The sequence below is a fragment of the Perca flavescens genome, chromosome 13 (assembly GCF_004354835.1).
Source record: "Perca flavescens isolate YP-PL-M2 chromosome 13, PFLA_1.0, whole genome shotgun sequence".
Taxonomy (NCBI): Eukaryota; Metazoa; Chordata; class Actinopteri; order Perciformes; family Percidae; genus Perca; species Perca flavescens.
Window position 1 is genome coordinate 1,338,753 of NC_041343.1, and position 21,975 is coordinate 1,360,727.

The 21,975-nt window shown below is 39.9% G+C and overlaps 1 protein-coding gene across 3 annotated transcripts in view; it reads left to right on the top strand.

Moving 5' to 3' along the window:
* The first annotated feature begins 5,397 nt into the window (after positions 1-5,397).
* Positions 5,398-21,975, top strand: part of amot (angiomotin) — a 138,700-nt gene continuing 122,122 nt past the window's right edge. For 2 of the 3 annotated variants that reach the window (XM_028595381.1, XM_028595383.1), the window contains exon 1: positions 6,023-6,353. The gene's annotated coding sequence lies outside the window, so the exon portion shown is untranslated. Of the gene's footprint in view, positions 5,477-6,022; positions 6,354-21,975 lie in introns of those variants that run through there. The other variant, XM_028595382.1, reaches the window with a different exon arrangement.

The window sequence follows — 21,975 nt, forward strand, 5'->3', positions numbered from 1 at the left end:
GATGGACAGGATAATGGGCCATCAGAGCCTTTCTCTGACCCTCTTTACCTGAAAGCTGCTCTGCTGGATCCCTCATTTGGCAACATGTGGTTGACCCATGACGTTTTGGTCCCTGAAGATATCAAGGAGTCTGTGTCTATGATGATCAAAGGTATGTTATATTTTTTGATAGTAAATACAATTTAGGCTAATGTCAACTAGGCTTCAAAATAAAATGTCAGTACATGGTACAGATTTTCATTATGTGGTTGCCTAAACTACCTGTGTGTTATGACTCTTTTGTCTGTTACTATATATTTCAAACCTGCATGCATTTTGTGATCACTGTTTTTGCTTGTGCATTTCAGACTTGATTCTCAAAGAGGCAGACAAGGCCACCCCAACAACACACCCCCATGAGCGGGAGGACATTGACATAACAGTGGCAGACCCAGAGCATCAGTCCGGACTGTTCTCAGCATACCGCAAGAAGAAACAGAAGAGATATTCGGGTTCCCGTCCCCATATTCATCTGAACCACTATTTGGATGTTTGTGATTGACAGAACTCCCTTCAGTTTTGGGCCATGAATAAGCACACCCTCCCCTCTTTGTTCAAGGTGGCGGTAAGAGTTATGGCTATCCCTGCATCAAGTGCACCTGTTGAACGTGTATTCAGCCATGGCGGGGTGATAGTGAGACCCCATCACTCACAATTGAGTGACAAAGTTCTATCAAATTTAATTTTTTGCAAATGCAATGCATTGTAAGTGGCTTTTTTTTTTTTAGATCCAATTATTTTTATATTTTTTAACATACAGAACATACAAACACAATTGAACAAAATCAGAAACCCTCTTCCACCCCCCACCCTCCGCGGTCTTGAGGAAAACAAAAACAAACAAATATGCAAAAACAAAAACAGAGATCATACCTTGCCTAGTCATTTTTCTCTAGTTCTTGTGATGCTGAGGTCATTAGGACTGATACTTGTGCTGCTGCGTTTCTCCATAGAGAATGATTTGGCTTTGTTAATCCTTGCTGTAGAGAGCATAACTATGTCCAGAAAATACGGCAACCAATGTTTTATACAAAGCGAGTGGGGTCAATCAGTGGGTCAGTAGGATGTCAGGAAGTGACATCCTATCACATCAGATATTATTGATGTTGTTTTATTCCAAAACTCATGCACCTGTTCACACTCCCACACCATGTGCAGGAAAGTTCCAGTTTGTTCAGGTTGGCAGAACGTGCAATAGGGAGTAGGAATGGCTTTAGAGACGTATCTCTTCTGAGGTGTCCAATATGTCCTATGGCATATGTTGAAGTGGATCTGCTGGTGATTTGTGATCTTGGAACAGTGGGAAATGTTGTCCCAAACTGTCTCCCAATTAAGTACGTTCCCCTCCGAGCTCAGCTCAGCTCTCGCTCGCATTTCTTTACTATTGGGAGTTCTACGGATACTTGCATGAGTTCAGCATAAATCCTGGATACTAATCCTCTCGCAGGAGAATCAACAAGCCATTTAATGATAGGGTGCATCTCAAGACTGTTCCCTCATGGTACTCCATAACATTTTAGGGCTGATCTTAAGGAAGAAGGATGTCCTAGGGATCTCAAAGCTAGCTCTCAGATCTTCAGAACTTAACATACTTCATCATTGAATAACTGGTCTAGAGTATAAATACCTCTGTTACTCCACTGGTTATAAACAAAAGGTTTGTAGACAGTGTATGTTCTGCCAAATTGGGGTGTTCAAATGCCACTTATTGGTGTAGCGTAGTTGCTCCTCCACCTGTTTAAAATTGGTCACTGTGTTGGTGATAATAGGGCCATACACTTTTTTGGACACAGGTTTTGCTCTATTTCTCTCCATGGGACTGAAAGAAACTATTATACTTGAATTGTTTGAATGCATTTCATGATTTGATGTCATGTTTGAGGCATATTGAAACTGTTAACTCATAACTTAAAACTGTTCAGATGTATGTGGCTTAGACTTTTGTCTTTTGAATATTGAGTAGGAAAAAACGCAAATAAAGCTCCATCAGTTCATAACCACTGTCTTTAGCTTGTTTAAAAGTGGAAACTTTTGCATGACTTGACTTGACTTGCTTGACCAATGCTATGACTTGACTTGACTTGCTTGACTCTCACAAAATATTACTTGGACTTGCTTGAGACTTGAAGGTTAAGACTTGAGACTTGCTTGTGACTTGCCCATGTGTTACTTACTCCCATCTCTGATAGGACCTGAGCATGTGTGTGTATTTCAGGCCTGTGTGTAGTGTGTTCTAACAAACAGAGTGTAAATTGTACAGTTTTAATTGCATAACCCATTTTTCTCCTAGCACAAATAAGTATGAGACAAGTGACAGCTTATGGAACAGTACATTTTTAAAAGGCATTGCAGAAGGTATTATTTGTTTATTTATTTAGTAATAATTTCAACTTAAAATCTATACAATAAACAAAGCTTTACATATGCTACTTGTTACATGAAAAATATAAAGTAGCACAATTTGCCACGCTGAGGTTTATACTGTGTATTGATTCATTCTGCATCTTATTGTGATGTGTAACTTGTTTAGCTCGCCATCGGGATAGCTGTAATCTCACGTCGCTGCCACTTTTAACATTGCGCTCAGTGATGCCTATTAGCAGTCTGTCACAATACATGGGTTTCTCGGCAACGTCATCACTGCTTGCGCACGCAACCGGGGGGCAAAATTACGAATCCCACTATGGCCACGCAAAGACCCGCCCTATGAAGCAGCTCCATTGGTTGGGGTTAGGCATTTCACCTCGAGTGGTTAAGGTTAGGGTTAGGGGATTGGTCAGGGGATAGGACCTGTACATGTAAGCATGGAAGCCTGGCCAATAGTAGTGTCTGAACGCTATTGAAGGGCGGGTCTTGGCGTGGCCATAGTGGGATTCGTAATATCGCAACCGGGGGGCAGAAAGAAGACGTGTTTTGTGTAGCTAGTAGAGGCATAGCGTAAGTCAAAATGCCAAGGAGTTGTTGCGTAGTTAATTGTACAAACAGAGCCAGTGATGGGTGCCTGATGTTTAACATACCTAGGGGGAAGCATGCTTTGCCAAAAACCGGCAGAGGTTATGGCTTCAAGCCATAAGAGGGGCAGATTGGGGTCATGTGCAAGCAGTCAGGCTCCCATTGTATCAATCAGAAAAGTTGCAGCTTGTGGTTGTTCAGCTAAGTGATATCTACCTGTCAGGGCTGTGTTACTCGAGTCCGGACCATAGACAATTAAAGGTCCGTACTCGAGACAAGTTTAGACAGCTAGTTAAAGCTACGCCGATGTTTTGCTAACGTTAGCGCAACAGTGTTAGCCTAGCCTACTAGGTAAATATTACGACTGCCTTCGGAGTTTACTATATCGATATAGTAAACTCCGAAGGCAGTCGTCTGCGTCCACGTTTCCAACATAAGACCTGTGGTGTTAGTGCTCATTTTGTACATAACTTTATTGAATGAAATATTAAGCTTTGCTCCTCTGAGATGGGTGGGTTTTTGTTACGTTACATACAAAGCTAACTGGCTATAGTTAGCCTACATTAGCTAACGTTGCCGAGACAGTAGCAGTAGAGCTTTGGCGAGCTAACCAAGACAGTGTTATGGCCCTCTCGCCCACAATCAACCTCTGCTGCAAAAAACAATGAACCTGCAGTGATGTTTTGAAATTAACATATCGTACCTTTTCCCAGAAATCCTGGCAATTATTTTAAGGCATAAACCAACCAAGGGGGTAAGCTTCGCTTCAGAACTCGAGCCATCTATGGCACCATTTTGTTGCTAACTGGCCATCACCTCCTGTTAGCATTCCGCTGACCGCCATTTTTTTTACGTCACTTGACTGCGAATAACTTTACATCAGAAATGTTTGAAGACTATTTGTCCGTTGTTTAGTTCCAAAGAAACACGACAATGTATAAAAGGCTTCATTACCTTGTACCTCACGTTATGGCTCCGTAGCAGACGTTTTTGTAAAAATAAGCTAACGATTGTGTCATAACCAAGTGACTTACTGTCGCATAGTAGAGGAATTACCGTATAGTACAGAAGAAGCTCGCAGGCAGTTTCGACTTACATGAGCTGTTTAGGTTTAATTACTAATGTTAACTAGCATGTTAGTTAGCAATAATTAGCCTGTGCCAATGTTATCTCCTTACATACACCTACACTCTCCGTATCTATAAGATTGGGAATGATTGAGATTTCTCTTGGCACAGCTACCAGAAGACTTCCAACTTTCAGACACGTTGCTCACGTCACATTCTCTCAGTTGGAGGCAGCGCAGTAAAGCTGGCCATGACCGGAAAAGTGCTTCTAATAGCCTTCACTGGTCTCCGTCCAGAGCAACGGGGTCTATTGGTCCATTATATACTGTCTATGAAACCAACCATAAGGGTACACTCAGGAGTAACCCTGCTGCTAACACGGGCTATTACATTAGCCTAAAATGATAATTATAGCCATACATATATATCACAGTAACACTGCAAAATTAAAGACCGACAAACAGATCCAACTAAAATCATGTTTTATTGAGTCAGCAGTTATATACAAACAATAAGGAAAGCTTAAAGGAATACGCCACCGGAATGCATGTCGAAATTCTAGCAGTGATGTTTCCCCATTGGAATGAATGGCAAACAGAGCTATAGCTAGCTTCTCATAACGAGAGCTCTCCAGCTCACAACAAATGATTAAATTGTAATCGGTCAAAAACGTTAGCTTTGTAAGACCATAGAGTATGTGTTATATAAATACCATGACGAAATTCAAAGTGTAAATATATGCAATGTATGTCGAAAGTCTAGCCGCTAGGTTTCCCCATTGGAATGAATGGCAAACAGAGCTATAGCTAACTTCTCATAACGAGAGCTCTCCAGCTCACAAAAAATGATTAAATTGTAATCGGTCAAAAACGTTAGCTTTGTAAGACCATAGAGTATGTGTTATATAAATACCATGACGAAATTCAAAGTGTAAATATATGCAATGTATGTCGAAAGTCTAGCCGCGAGGTTTCCCCATTGGAATGAATGGCAAACAGAGCTATAGCTAACTTCTCATAACGAGAGCTCTCCAGCTCACAAAAAATGATTAAATTGTAATCGGTCAAAAACGTTAGCTTTGTAAGACCATATAGTATGTTTTATATAAATGCCATGACGAAATGAAGGGACTAAGACAATGTGCACTGAGACAAAAATGCGTTTGCATTATCGGACCAGCTCACCAATCTGTCTTTCTGCCCCTGGTATGCGCACGCACCCTGTAATGTTTGTAAACAGGAAACCCGTCTATTCGGCTCCTCCTTCGTAACTCGGCTGGCTGAACCAGACACCCCTGATAGAGTTAACCTTTCTGCTTAGTGTTGCTCCAGAGATTATGGGAAATGTAGGCCTATTGCAGGAAACAAGATGACCAGACACGGGCCTGGCTGTAGCATTAAAATTCCTCTTAATTCAAGGTAACTTCCTAGTGTACACATAGGCAACTTTTGACCATTTAGTGTAATACTAGAGCAATCATCGACATTTCCGACAGCACATAAAGGCAACAGAGGGCCGAGAGTCTGGGCTCAAACTCACAAAAGCTCCTTTGTCATTTTTTTCTTGCTCCTCGATATTCCTTTTTCATCTTTTCATGTTCATTACTGTGAGATGGGCCTCAAAACTAACACAATAGACTGATAAACAAACGGACTCACGTCATATTTCTCAGACATAAGCTATTCTTAAAAGACAAAGTTAGCTTCAAAAATTTGACTTTTTGTGTTGAGCGAATAGCTGAAATTTGACCATAAAAAACTCGATTTCATATTTAGCTATATGTGTGTGCTTTACTTTGTGCTTGAACTTATGGTTTAGTCTTGTATTTGTTAGGCCACTTTTAAAGGCTCATCTGTTAAATAATAATAATACAATTAGATTTCTTCGATTAAACAGGACGTTGTTTTTGGAGCAGGGAAATCCTTCAGTTTCCATTAGCAGAAGGGCGACGAGGAGGGGGAGGCTGGACATTCTTCTCATACTGCAGAGCAGGCAGGGGGGAGCTTCCTGCCACTACTCCTGTACCGCTTCTTTTTTACGGTTAAACATGAAATTCACAGGAAAGGACGAAGACTTTGTGGAAGCGAAGAAGCTTCTTGGACTTATCCCGGAGCAGGAATTCAAACTCGCGGCGAGACCAACCATTGACCGGCGGCAGCCAGTTTTATTGTTGTAAAGGGAGATTTTCTGCTGCCCGAGGAACCGCTTCAGCCCCGCAGGAAAGGAGAAACATAACAAAAAGTGATGTTTCGCTGAGTTGGAGGATCGGGAAAGTAAACGAAACTCCAGTGAAAGGTAAAACTGCGTTTAGTCTACTGGCATATAGTTAGGAAAACGTTTAATCAAACGGTGTGCCAATCTTCGCACGCGTATGTATTTCGTGAAAACTTTGAAGGATAATGAACATCTTTTACAGATAAAAAGTCTATGTTTTACTAGGAATCTTAGTCATTGTTCTTTTTGTATCATGAAGACAATCAGAACAAAAAGTGGTTTCAGAAAATGATTCTGCTTTATTCAACTTCCTTTATCTAATCTTCATGTCAGTCATACTGGTTTCATACTTCATTCCGTGATGCGTGCTGTAAATAATGATTTAAAGTGAGTCAACGCTCTGAGGTCTAAGCCATTTTTCCAATATTTGGGTCGCCTGGTTTCCTTGTGTAGTAATGCTTGCATAACCTCAACCCTGTTATGCACATAAAGTTATTGACATCATTTTTTCAGGATAACCTGGGCTATCAGAATATGTATGCGGCAGGGATGTCACATTAATTTATCAATTATTATATGACTATATATACAAAAGGACAAAAACTACAGAAATGTATTAAAATCACACAGACACCAATAATAAACAGGACATTCGACTTTTGCAACTTGTTCTTCCAAGTCTTTGTAATCAGGGGAAATAGTGTTTCCTTGTTTGACACAAATAAAAAGCATTTTAGATTTCTACCAGAAAAGTCTATAGCTTTTATCCAAAAAAATAAGTTGTGTCATCTCCAATGCATTTCCTGTCTGCTATGAGACATCATGAGGGCAAATCAAACTCACACATTTACACATCTGGGGCTGCTTAAATGACCTGCATCTCTGCTCTGAGAATCTATAGATTATTTATTAAATTTAGGCTGTTATATCATTATTTTAGCTTGTTTGTTCCAGGTTAGATATATGTAGCAGCAAAGTAACCCAGTCAGGAAAGTGGCAGCATCTGTAACATTGCAGATGAAAACACCAAAGAAGAAGAAGATAGTCAGGAAGACAGCCTCTGATTGGTTGACACACTCAACTGACAACATTCTGGCAGTCAAAATGTTTGGGGCTAACGGTAAACAGTGGAGTTATCATTCTGGAATTTTTGTGCAAAGTCTCTGCACTTCCAGGCTGGATTACAAAGCTTCTAGAAGGCCTTAGATAACACAGAAGGCCTCTTTGGAAATGCCCAAATTTCAGCTATCATTAAGTTTGGGCCAATGTAAAAATGTTAAACCCAGTTTAATATCAAGCCAAACACTGGAACAGACCGGCATACGCATCTATCTCAGCCTCTTCTGAGGGGACTGATGAGAGAGCCCATAATAGCCGCTTTCCGACCAAGTAGTTACAGGAACGTAGTTATAGGAAAAGTCCACTTCTAAGCAGATCAACTAACTACTCTCCCCCTAAACCGTTTTTTCCATTTGCATTCGCACTGGCCAAGAGGGACTTGCTTGCATTACTATGCATTACTATGCAAGTAAGTGTGTGTGACGTAGGGCTGCACGATTATGGCCAAAATGATAATCACGATTATTTTGATCAATATTGAGATCCTGATTAATTATCACGATTATTTGTTGATTTTAACCAAAACAAATTTTATTGTCACATAGGCTAATTATAACAGTTTTTACATCCATATTGTGCTACATTCCTGCTAATACATCCATATTGTGCTACATTCCTCCTTTATTGAAGGGTACTGTGAAGGAGTATGCCATTTCAGCTGTTGTGCTACCGCTTTCCATACATGCACGTTTGCAGTAAGGTGAAATAGCAACGCGGATTTCGGTGGCTCATTACACTGCTACTTACATGTCTGCATTGCGCTCTGATGCTCCGAAACCCACGTTTCCTCACGTTACTCTGTCCTCCGCTCTGTGACTGTCTACATCTAGAAACTAAGCTGCGCGGTGCAGGGAACAACTCTGATTGGCTCATGGAGGCACGTGATCAGACAGTGGTTTATGGAGTGCTAGATTGGCTTTGCAAAAACTTTAATAAGGAGCGTTCTATGAATGGAATGACGCATTTTAAATATCGCTCGATCACGCAAATTTGATCGTGGGAAGCCAAAATCGTGATCATGATTAAAATTTGATTAAATGTGCAGCCCTAGTGTGACTGCCTGGTCAGCGAGGTTGTCAAGCCTGCATGGCACGCTTTGGAGTTTAACTCCGAAAAGACAGTTAACCACAGGTTCCCGTTAATCTTATGATGGACATGTGTTGTGATATTTAAACAAACGAACTGTCAACGGCAAAATAAAAGCCTCTTATTTACGAGACCGGTCTGAGAGACCTCCAGCTTACAGCGGGGTCTCTGAGCATGACTGTCCGAGCAACGAGCTGTCGCCTCACTTCATGGAGCATCTCAACTCTGAAAACTTTGAAGCAAATTGTCAATTCGGCATCAGTTTGTGCAACACTGCCTATATTCGAAATCTAAACAGTTCATTTCTCTCCTAAAACGTTGTCAGAAGTGAATTTAGTGATGAATAACATGGCGAAAAATTGTCCCGTTGTTGGTCTGTCTGCACTAGGGTTTAATGTTTTTCCCGAAAATGAGATGAATCAGATCCCGGGAAATAGACAGCCCATATTCCGGGAATCCTGGGAAATGGCCGAGAAATGGCTGTTTTTTTTTGGTTTGTTTTTAGCCCAAGTACTGTATCGATATCATTCAAATGTGCGTTCCCAAAATCCCAAACTGACATTTTTTATATTATTTGTATCATTTTTAGGACTAAAGAACACAGTTTATGTCCATCATCAACACAGTTTGCAATGATCAATTCTGCTGCGTGATCAAGTGAGCTGCGTGCTGCAGCATGACATCTGCTGCAGCGCTAATTATGAAATGCCAGGTGGAATGTCTGGGACTTGTCTTCTGAAAATCTAGGCAACCCTTATATAATCAATGTTTTATGGAAATCTATTATACAAACTAACAAAATATGCTTAAGTAAACCATTGAATGATTTCTAAACCATTACGTTATCGAAATCCATTCTGTGCCTGTTGAGGATGTGTAAGAGGTTGCAAACGGGAATAATCACTCAAAGTTAACCAAATACAAATGCGCCTTATAAACCGGTCACACGTTGCACTGAGCTGTTTTATTGTCCGGTCTTTCAAAATGCTCCCAAACAAAGCTGGCCGCAGACATCATTAACGGAGTTAGGTAGCCCAGCTGCATAGTGCGTGCTGCGTAACGAACTTCTTCTTCTTCTTTAATGAATGAATGTATTGAGTAGGGGTGGGAATCACCAGAGGCCTCACGATACGATATTATCCCGATACTTACGTCACGATACGATATTATTGCGATTTTAAAGATATTGCAATAGTCTGCGATATATTGCAATATATTACCTTTTTTTCCAACTTCAGATTTTTCCCAATTTCAAATGATGTCCCGAAAGGACAATTTTGTCAACATCTGTTGTATCTAAAAAGATACATTTCTCTGTTTGTTCATCTCACTTCAATTTTCTTGGTGCAAAATGTGATTGTCAAGCAGACAGACTGACCAAGACATATATCATAAAAGATCGATACTTGCCGTCTGTGTATCGATACAGTATTGCCACGAAAAATATCGCGATACTATGCTGTATCGATTTTTTCCCCCATCCCTAGTATTGAGCCTGTGTAATGATTTAGGGAGCCTGTATTCCCGTAGCTACTGTCACCTGGATCAACGTTACTGTATGATAATAATAGACACGTACTCCTTGCCTTTTTTTTTTTTTTATTTTATTTCCCGTTTCCCGTCATAACATTTCCCGGGAAACGGGAAATGGTTTTGATCAGATTTCCCGGGAATCCCGTTTCCCGGGATTAAACCCTAGTCTGTACGGGAAACCCGACCCTCGTTGACCTAGGTCCCTATGCTGAAAAGGGAACAGCGAAAAGACCCTGCCCTGAAGTAAGAGCTGAAAGAGTTACAGGAACTGCGGCCAGAGGAACTTAAAAATCCCCAAATAGGTCCAGTCAGAACAAGAAAAAAAGGGTTCTAGGAATTTTATATTCTAGGAACTGCAAAAATCCCTCCGGTCGGAAAGTGGCTAATGAGAATGTAGACTCCCCAAAAATGCATTAAAGTGATGGTTCGGAGTAATTTTACCCTAGGGTCCTCTGCACCATGACCTCAAGCCAAACACCCCCCCAGAAGCTTTTTTCACCTGGGTTGAACATTGGGAGAGTTAGCGTTATCAGCTGAATAGCTTAGCGCAGGGGCTAATGGATCCGAAGTGTCTCTTAACATTACCCCACTAATAATGCCCGAAATGATACCAAACGTCTACAGTAGTACAAATAGGTTATGCACTCATAAAACCATGGATTGTAAAGTTTGTAGGTACACCAGAAGTTTATGTAAATAACACTTGCCTGCTGGCTTCTGCTCTCTGCTGTTGTTGTTGCTGCTGTAAGACGAGTGCTTAGGGACGTCTACAAATTACAACACCGAAAAGAGATGCAACAAAAATATTTATTAATTTAACTTATTTTTTAAAGTTAGTGCCTTAGAATAACTAGCAGGAGACAAGTTATAATTGAGGTAAGTTTGGAGACATTACCTTATTTAATCATTAAATTAATAAATATTTTTGTTGCATCTCTTTTCGGTGTTGTAATTTGTAGACGGCCCTAAGCACTCTTACTGCCCGGTAGTAACAGCAGCAGCAGCAGCAGAGAGCAGAAGCCAGCAGGCAAGTGTTATTTACATAAACTTATTAGTGGAGTAATGTTAAGAGACACTTTGGATCCATTAGCCCCTGCGCTAAGCTATTCAGCTGATAATGCTACTCTACGCTAACTCTCCCAATGTTCGACCCAGGTGAAAAAAGCTTCTGGAGGGGTGTTTGGCTCGAGGTGATGGTGCAAAGGACCCTAGGGTGAAATTACTCCGAACCATCACTTTAAGGTTGGGGAGGGCCAAGCCTCCCGTGTTTGTGGTACGTTGCAGGGTAGAGTATTTTAGCCTAGGTTGTTTATTATTCCAAATATACTGCTGAATTAAAGTATCAAGTTTCTTGGCCGAGAATGCCAGCCATTGGTTGAGACTATGGCCGTGGGATTCACATATAAAGTATGCACCATGTCAATGAATTTGGCCTCCAAACGAAGCCTCTCCATTACTGGCCGCAAGTACTTCCACTCTAGGCGGTCAAAAGCCTTTTCCGCGTCAACTGATAAAACCTCTGCCATTGTTGGAAGGTTTCTGGCTTCTTCTATTACATGAAATAATCTGCGTACATTGTCTGCAGTGTGACGCTTTGGTATAAAACCTGATTGGTTGTAGCGGACTAGCTTCTCAATAAAGCGTTCTCAGCGAGTGCCCAGACTTTGGAATAGAGCTTAATATTGGTTCCAATGAGGCTGATGGGCCTGTAATTTGAGCACTCCGTAAGATCTTTGCCCTTTTTGGGTATAACGGAAATTAATGCAGTCTTGGTTTGATGGTGAAAAGTACCCATCTCTATGGCCGAGGTTAAAGTTTGTAAAATGATAGGTCCTAATATATCAAAGTACTGTAGAAGAAGTTCTGATGGAATTCCATCCAACCCCGGCGTTTTCACTTTTTTAACTGTTTTTAATGCTGATTTATTTAGTTATAGGTTGACCCAGTTCTTCTGCGTCCTCTGGGTCAAGAAGAGGCAGGTGTAGTTCTTTTAGGAACTTCTGGTTGCAGGAGGACTCATACAGCTTTGAATAGAAGGATTGAAAAGTGGCGCTGATATCCTTAGGATTTGCTGAGATACCTCGGTCTGTGCGGATGCTGTTGATAGTAGCTTTGGATTCGCTTTGTTTTAATTTCAGAGCAAGCAACTTGCTTGGTTTACAGCCATTAAAATAGTAATTTTGCCTCACTCTGTGCATTATGAACTCAGCTTTCCTTAGCAGAACATTTAGCTCTGTTCGACTTGTGACCAAAAGAGTATGTGTAGATTTAGAAAAACACGTCTTTAGAGACTGCTCTAGAGATCTACAAGGTTCTTCCAACTCCGCAATCCTTGCCGCTCTTTTTCGCTTCAAATTGACCGCAAAGGAAGATGTGAAATCTCTAATAAATCCTTTAGTTGCCAGGTCCGAAACTGAGTCAGTATTAAGGTTGGTTACCGAAACGCGGTGCCAGTAGGGCACCGGTGCCGACGTAAACGATATTGGGTAAACGATACCCAACCCTAGTCAGTATTGATTGATATAAACTCAGCCAGTTTGGCTCTAAACTCTGCATAAAAGGCTGTGTTCTGGAGAAGGGAGTTATTAAACTGCCACCTTCTAGATCTTTCTAATAACATATCACAATGGAATGTGGTTATCAGCGCACTGGGATCCGACAGAATTGCTGGTTCTATTGCTATCGTGTGGAACATTGCCTTAAGCTCACTAGAGCACAAAATGTAATCAATGCGGGAGAGGGTGTGGTGATGTGTGAAAAAAAAGGTGTAATCCCTGCTAGTAGGATTGTGCATCCTCCATACATCTGTAAAATGGTGGGATTCCATAACTGCTCTAAAAATGTCTGATGTGTGTTTTTGGACTTTTGTGTGGTTGCCTCCTGATCTATCCTGATTTAAATCTAGCACTACATTCATGTCTCCCCCTATAATTAGTGAATATTCATTGAGAGAGAGCATTTCATTGGTTAGAAAAGCTTACGTCATATGTAGATGGTGCATATACCGAAACAAAGGCTATTTTTCTACTTCTTATTGTGGTGCATATATATGATATCCTGCCTGATAAATCTTTACTACTTTTATCTACGGTGAGTGCGCATTTCCGCGACAGTAACACAATGGAGCCCTTGGTTTTGGTGTCGTCACTAGATGAAGCAGCAATTTTGTAATATTTATTTTGTAGGCGATATACATCTCTTTTCCGTAAATGTGTCTCTTCTATAAGCGCTGCATCTATATTCTTTTTTCTTAAGTAGTCCAGGAATTTAGCTTGTTTAATCGGCCTGTTTAGCCCTCTGATGTTAACTGAACTGAAAGGATTCAAAGTTCAGCCATCTTCAAAATATATACGCATACATGTCTCGTGTACCCTACCGGAATTTGCTGATACATTTGTAGCAAAGGGTGAACTGTTAGATCTAAGCAAAGTGTGGTAAAAACATAAAAAATAAAATAAATCCCCTAACCCTCTGAGACCACAGACCCCCTCCCCTATTTTTAAGATACGTGGCCACATCAAACGCAGCTCGCGCAAAAACTCCAGCTCAAAACTGCCCCTTCTGTCTAAAGTCATCTTATGTTAAACATGAACAATGTTACAAAAAACCTTAAAACTAGGTCTCAACCGGCTATTAGGTTCTGAAATAGGCAATGCGAAAAACACACCATTCTATTAGGAGTGATGCATAAATTATAAGATGAATATTCCGCATTCATCATGTTCTTTCAGTCCAATGAAATGTTCCTTTAAAGCTTGGTTCCAAAACTTACATACAATGCCTTTGAGTCAAACTTGTACAGTAATCTGGATACCGCTAGTCCATAGCCCTGCTGCTGGCTCGAGCACCAGACGAGAAGTCCCCCGCGCGGGCATCCCGCCGTCACCCGGCTCCACCGTCGGCACTGGGTCCAGCCGCGGAGCGGCCCGTGTGGACGTCGCATCATCATTATCCAACTGCTGACAGAAAATGTCCGCCTCCATGGCTGTAGTGAAGGTTAGCACTCTCCCTCTGTGTGTTACTCTCAGGGTGGCCGGATAAATAAGGACGTTTGAGACACCTTTAGCATGTAGCTTACACTGTGCTCCTATAAATTCTTGGTGCTGCTGGACAGTGAGTGTGCTGTAATTGGGCTTAAAGCATAGTGTTGCTTTGGAATCACGAATTGGGCCTTTCTGCTGTATTTGTCTTGCCCCCTGAAAGATTGCTTGGTGGTCCTGATATCTCAAACACCTGAAAAGTGCAGAGTATGTGTCGTCGTACCCTTGCCGTAGATTATTTGTGCTCTGTCAATTTCGATGATAGCCCTGTTCTGTAAGGAGGGGATCCACACCGGTAACTGATTTTGCAGGAACCCAACTAGGTCACCTTTTCGCTGCCCTCTTTTAGTCCAATGATGCGTACATTGTTGGATTGGGATCTGTCTTCCATTTCGGCTAGCTTATACTCAAATTTCTTCTGGTCTTCAAGACAGGCACTCACCATGGTTCTCATCTGTCTGTTCTCTCCCTGCGTCTTGTCCATTTGTTGCACCAGATCATGTACCGTAGCTCCTTGCCTCTCAAGCTCTGTTCTGATGTGTTGCAGCGAGGTATCAATCCCTACTAACGCATCCTTCACTGCGCTGCGGACCACTGATTCAAGCATATCTCGTTGCCCTTCCAAGACCCTGGCTATAACTTTTTCCATGTTTAGGTCCGCGCTAGCATCAGTAGCCGTGCTACCAGATTTCTGTGTCTGGGTAGACGACAACGAGCCTTAGCCTTGAGCGACCATTGCGTTGGTCACGTACACCTCTCTGATAGCAGACTATTATATGAATACAATGGTGTCATATGAGTTAACCATTGTATTTAACTACTTAATTTCCCTCTCCAAAATCACTTCAAAGATCAGTCACAGCGCTCACTTGCTTTTGTGTTTGCATGAAAGTGTTTGGATGGTTCACATACATTTTCTATGCAGATGAAACTCCCCTACAAAATCACCCCGGTAAACAGAGAATGATTAATTATTTAAAAATAGAGCTATTCATGTCATCTAGTAAATATTCCAGTATTTTTTCATATCGCAGGAAAAATAAATATTTCTTATAATATAGCTCTGGCTAAAAGAGTATTAAGCCTCCAGTACAATCATTTTCAGAAGTGAATGTGAGGAGCTCTGGCCAGGTTTAAACCCCCAGTGTAGCACAAGTAGAAATTATATTTCCCAATTCATGTTTTCCGTCAGATCGTTTATAGGTCTCAACATTTTCAACCGCACTTGAAGGCAGCTTCATGAAAGAGGAAACATTCAGCTGTTCCACAAACTCCTGAGGCCCGTTCCAGAAAGCAGGTTTAGCGAAAACTCTGAGTTTGTTAACCCTGAGACGGAAAATCCAGAGTTTCCGTTTCAGAAAGAGAGGTAACTTAACCTCAGAGTCAGTTACTATGGTAACTGAGCCTGTGAACCTAACCTGGTCGAGAGCAGGATTTCTTCAAGAAACCTTGAGTTTCTCTCAGTCTCCTCCTTCTCAGAGGGAGTGAAACTCATTTCCTCATTCATTCATTCAGTCTGTATCAGGCGCATTTTATTGCAGTTTGTTATCTGCATGAATAAAAAATCGTATTGGTTTATGTTAGGCAGATTATAAAACGTTTTTTTCTCAAACATGTCATGTCCTTTTGTAGACGATCCCGTTGATGAAAAAGCTCTATTAATTCACAGAGAGTTTACATCGGGAGATTGAGTCCTGACTATAGATGTATTTTCATTTCCACATAACCGATTTCAGTTTTCTTATAGTGGTTGTGCACGCGCATAACACTGAGTGAACCTACTCCGAGTTGAGTTAAGTCTGCACAGAGTTTTATAAATGAGGCCCGAGGTGATAAAAGCCAGTAAAAATACAGAATTAAGCAGTTACACGTAAAATTCAGTGTTTCCCTGACGCTGTTTTGGTGGAAAAAGGATGTCCCGGAGGGGCTGTGAGGTAAGCTGTTGCTTGCGTTAACATCCAGACATTCAGGAGGTTTTTACAGGAAGCCAAGTTATCCGTAAAGGTCTCTTCTTCAAAACAAAGAGACCGGGCTTTTTTCTTTTATAACTTCCACTTGGTTAAAATATATAGCTACAAAGGATAAAGTTCTAAAAAAAATATAGGGGATATGAAGCCCTCAACAGGTGACTAAATGTAACGGTAACCAACTATTACCTTGGTTAAAATTACTGATGTCTTTGGGTTTGAACATTGTGAAACATTTGGGATATTGTATATAAAAAATATATATAACATAGGTCTACTCGTTTTTAGACAAGAATGACATGAATTTAGTTTTGACCTATGGTTTTTGTGCTTGGCAACAAACAGGCATTACATCACCAACTGGAATGGATTGTGCATTAACTTGCAATCTAGGTGCAATGATTCGCCAAACCTGCTTTTATTTATATCTGATTTTATTTTGTATTAACGAGTAACGAAGATGCTTAGGGGACATGTATCGAAGTAAAAGCATTTTGCGACCATTTCTTTGAGACAGTGCGAGTAATTTTTAAAACTACTTGCACATGTGCGACCTGCAAATTTCATTACTTTTAATTTTTTTTAATTTCATGTTGAAAAGGAGGAGAGAGCGAGTCTGCCAGAGTTGTCCAATGTGTGTGAAAGGGGGAGGGTCTGTGAGTGATTAGTCAAGTGCTTGGCAACGTCATCTACACTCGTGTGTCTTGCTGTTGTAGCGTTACAGTCATCGTTCAAACATGCTATTGCTACCATGTTTCCATGGCAGTCATGAAGTTGCAGTCCATAATGCATTTACGAGTGGTGATCCGCAGCCAAAGATTATCAGTAAAGCAGTTAAAACGTGGGGGAAATGTGAACAATTCTCAGAATAGTATTGCCATAGACAGTATGTTTCTACTCATTATGGTTATAAAATGATTAAGTCATGAATCAGACGTGCAGATTTTAGTCATATGGCTAATGTTTGGTGACTAAACTGTACCGTAACGTTATAAGGTTATTAAACGCTCAGCAAGCTCATAAAGTAATTTTAGTTACTTTTTAGAATTACATATTGTACGTTTAATGCGGAAATGTTACATTCTTCTAAGTTGTTTAAATTGCCACCAGTCTTGTATAAAGTACTTACAATAAAGTCTTAATAAAGTATTAAAAGTAATTTTCTAATATTAAATGTACAACAAAACAACAACTTTGATTATGAATTTTTTTGTGGCTTCCTTAATGTAAAGCATAATATTCAGGATTTCCACACCTTTATTGTGGCTTCCTTAATGTAAAGCATAATATTCAGGATTTCCACACCTTTTTTAACATCAAATTCAAAGTCTTTTCCAGGACTTTACAGACACAATTCACTCAAGTTAAAGGACCAAACTCTGTATATTTTGAGTGAGCTGACAAAAAACTGAATTTTGTTTTTTTTGTTTTTATATCTTTCACTCCAACTTCACTCGAAAACATTTCTTGCAAATTTGGCTTCCGTAACGCTATCATTTTATTATCCTTCCCCCTCTTCTTCTTTAGTTTTGGCCTATGGTTTTGGCACTTGGCAACAGGCATTATGTTACCAACTGGAATGGAGCATGCACTATCTTGCAATCTAGGAGTAATGATTAAACGTTAAATCAAACGGTGCCAAATTTCGGTACCTGAGAGCACGTAAGTGTGAGTTTCTCGGTCCTCTCTGCATGTGTGACAGACACGTGTGCTCAGCTCAGACACATGCGTGCAGAGTTGAGGTGCAGAGGGAGCGAAAATACGTTTCTTTGTTCAAGTCATGTGGAGTCACGTCAATGCCTATAAAGCGGGCGCAATCGCGAGGCGAAAGCGGGTGTGGTGCAATTAAACTTCCTCTGAGACAGACAGGCACAACAGAGTTCTCTATGCCCTGATGACTGACTGATGGGCTCTAGGTTGTAAGGTAAGGCAAATGTATTTCTCTAACACAGCAAAAAGCCTTTTTTAAAAGCTTTACAGAAAACAAAAAGCAAAAGAGAGAGAATTTGTGTGGGAGAAAATTGCTGCTAGAGTAAATGCGTATATTCCAATATAGTGTATATAATTTTTTATCATAAACTTATAGCCTAACATTACTGGTGAAATGCTATTTCATTTAGGTGCAACACCACGGGCGAAAAAGTCCTAGTCCTACTAATCCCATTCTGAGGCTGCAGCACCATCATTTTCTGAGGCTGCAGCACCATCATTATCAGAATTATAATCCATAAACTTTTATTTCAAAGGGTTTACATCATTCACCTGCAATACTGTGGAACTCCTTTTAAAAACGTTTAAAACACGTTTCAGAGTGAGTCACACTCTTCTGACGGAACTTTGCTACAGCGGCTTTACTAATTTGCTCCGCATCACCAGTGTTGTAAAGACAAATAGGCTACATAACCTTACTGATCGACTGGGAAGAAAAACGATACCACTCAAATAGGAAATTATCTAAAAATTTAAATGTCGGGGCTTCAATATCATCTCCCGACGTATGTTTAACTCTCTGTGAAGTAAAGCAGCTTCTTCATCAATGGGATCGTAGACAAAAGGAAATGCCATGTTTTGAGAAAATGTTTTATAGTCTGCCTAACATGGTTAATAAACCAACATATTTTTTTTATTCATGCCGATAACAAACTGTGCTAAAATGCGCCTGATCCAGACTGAATGAATGATGAGGAAATGAAAGGGCGCTGTGTCAGAGGGAGGAGATAACCTGCTCCCGACCAGGTTAGGTTCACAGACTCAGTTACCATAGTAACTGACTCTAAGGTGAAGTTACCTCTCTTTCTGAAACAGAAAACCCAGAGTTTCCCTCATCTCAGGGTTATCAAACTCGAGTTTTCACTAAACCTGCTTTCTGAAATACCACCCATGCATCAAGCTGATCCCTGTGATGGAGGACCAGCTTTACTTCAACACCCTTGCATGAATATCATGTAGTTTTTTACTGACTCAAAGGTGCAAGTGGAAGGCTGGCAGGAAATTTGTCAACAGTGGTATGGCTACATTTTTTTGTAGCTTTAATTGTGTTTTTATAGGGCTGTCAAAATAACGCGTTAATTTCGATTAATTAATCTGAGAAAAAATAACACGTTTTTTGATTAATCCATTCCATATTGCCTTTTGACCCAGAGCCGTTCTAGCCACTATTCGAGTGTAAGGGAGTAAGGGAGACGAAAATGTGCTGCCTGGATCATTGATTGGAACATTTAGCTACTTGTTACTTCTTCCTGCCAACCCTGGCTACCGAAATCTGGTGCCACTGATATGTCTGCTCTTCTCTCTGATGGTCTGAAACGGACGATACAGGCAACACAAACACCGCTGTACGTGACGCTAGTTAACACTATACTCGACAGCAGCTAACGTTAGCCTACCGCTAGCAAGTAGCTGGATTAAACACTGTTAAAATGCTGACAGCTAACGCTAAACGGTGTAAAGTTTGACTGTGTTTTACTGTAGAGGATTCAACACCGGTATGTAACAATCTGCTAGCCTGACCAGCCAGCTGCCACTAGGGTGCGTCTAGATTTCTAGGCTAACAATCTGCAGCTGCCGTCGGAAAAACAACACAGACGTGCGTTCAATGAAACTGGTAAACTACAGCCACATGGTGCATTTGAAGTTATTGTAAATGTCCTTTTCCCATCTGGTGGTTGTTTTTGTCGTTCAACAGCAATTTACTAGTGAAATAAGTTATTGTTATGGTTATAGATTATTATCAAATCATTTAATTTTGACCATATGTCCTTAGCAATAAACAAGTCCTTCTTTAATGTCACCGACTGTTGTTTAGTACCCTTCTTTTTTCTTTTCTTTTTTTACTTTCTTAAAAAGTATCGGTTCAGGCACACTGTAAATTTTAACAAGTTGACTTTACTTAAATGTATGGAAATTCATTGCCTTGAAAAAAGTAAGTTCAATGAACTTAGTAATGGTAAATTAGTGCAACTTTATTGTTCTGAGTAAACAAACTTACATTTTCTAAGTGAACACAGCTTGTTTATTCTGAGTAAGTAACACTCAATAAGCTTATACTTGTTAAGTGAAGACAACTTGTTTATTTTAAGTAAATTACACTTAATTAGCTCATGGTTTTTAAGTTAATCAAGCTTGCTTTTTCTGAGTAAGTAACACTCAATAAGCTTATACTTGTTAAGTAAAGACAACTTGTTTATTTTAAGTAAATTACACTTAATTAGCTCATAGTTTTAAGTTAATGCAGCTTGCTTTTTCTGAGTAAATAATTAATTAGCTCACATTTTTTAAGTGAGCACTACTTAATACTACTGACTTGTTTTAGGGTACAGTTTACATACTGAAAATGACTATACAAGTAGCATATACATCTATTTAAAAAAATCTATCTAAAAGAATGAAATGAGAAGGTTGTTTTAGATGAATCACATAATTTCTTTATTTTTAATTATCTGGCATTCACATAGAAAACCACCCTGCCATTTAACATATTTATAGTACACTGTAAACCCGAATAAGTTACCAGAACTCAAATTATTTTCAGTTATTATGACTTACAATTTTGAGTTTTCAAACCACAGGAATAACTTCACAGAAATTTAGAAAATAAGTACACAACCACACCATGTGACTCAAAACTTTTTTTTAACTAACTTAATCTATCTAAAAGTCATGAACGTCTGCTTTTGAACAGTTAAATGTTAAAATGAAATAGAAAAATAAATAAACATTTATAAATTAAAATAAAAAAATATTTTTAAAATATACTTAAATAAATTGTATATTAAATAAATACATTTAAGAGAGACTTTTAAGAAGAAAAACTCAAAATGTTCCGATTCTATCCTTCCAAATGTGTTCCTGGTCACTTAAAAGGAACACGTCGACTTATTGGGACTTTGTCTTATTCCCTGTATCCCCCAGAGATAGATAAGTCCAAACATACCCTTCTCATCTCCGTGCGTGTTGTAACTCTGTCTGACGCACCCACCGCTAGCCTAGCTTAGCACATGATTTGTATAGGCACAGCGTGTACAAATAACAAGGTCACATAAGACACAGACATTTTCTATCTGTATGCATACTGAGAACTATATTCTCAGAAAGGGCGAAGCACTGCTACTTCTGCAGAGTGATTTACACCTGAGAAGCCCTGTGGTGAGGAGCAGAGAGTTCACCTAGAGTTCTGCAAGCAAATCACTCCGCCCAAATAGCAGTGCTTTGCCTTCTGAGAATATAGTTCCCAGTATGCATACGGTTAGAAGATGGCTGTGTCTCATGTGACCTTGTTATTCCTACACGCTTTGACTATACAAATAACAACATGTAAATGGGAAAGGGTTGGCGTTATTTGTCATTTATAAGGAACATAGATGGAGCCAGTTACCTCCAGGATCTGTGCTAAGCTAGGCTAGCGGTGGGTGCGTCAGACAGAATTACGACACGCACGGAGATGAGAAGGGTATGTATGGACTTATCTAACTCTGGGGGATACGGTGAATAAGTCCCAATAAGTAGGCATGTTTCTTTAAGGCCCTAGGAAATAAATATTTATCATAAATTTCTGATATTGACCAGACAACTAATCAGATAGTCAGGAAAATAGTCTGAGTAATCAAAAACAATACCAAAATGAAATTATTGTTCGTTACAGCTATAAACGAAAAAACACTGCTTTTGGCTTCCTTGCTAATTCCTGAGTAAGGCAACAGGGCAGCAATTTGGATGAAATTTCAAAAATTCTATAGAGTTTAAGAACATTTTCACTTAAAACTCTAAAATGTAAATGTTTTACATAACCAGTATCAAATGCACAGTGAAATGTGGGTCATCTTGCGCAGCCCACAATGTTTAAGAAAAACATTAAAACATACAAAACATTAGCGTTACTTTTGCATTATATTAATGAGAACAAAGGAATATTGTGTAGTTTGGGTCTATTGGCTGAACACCTGCAGTAGTGCAGTAACT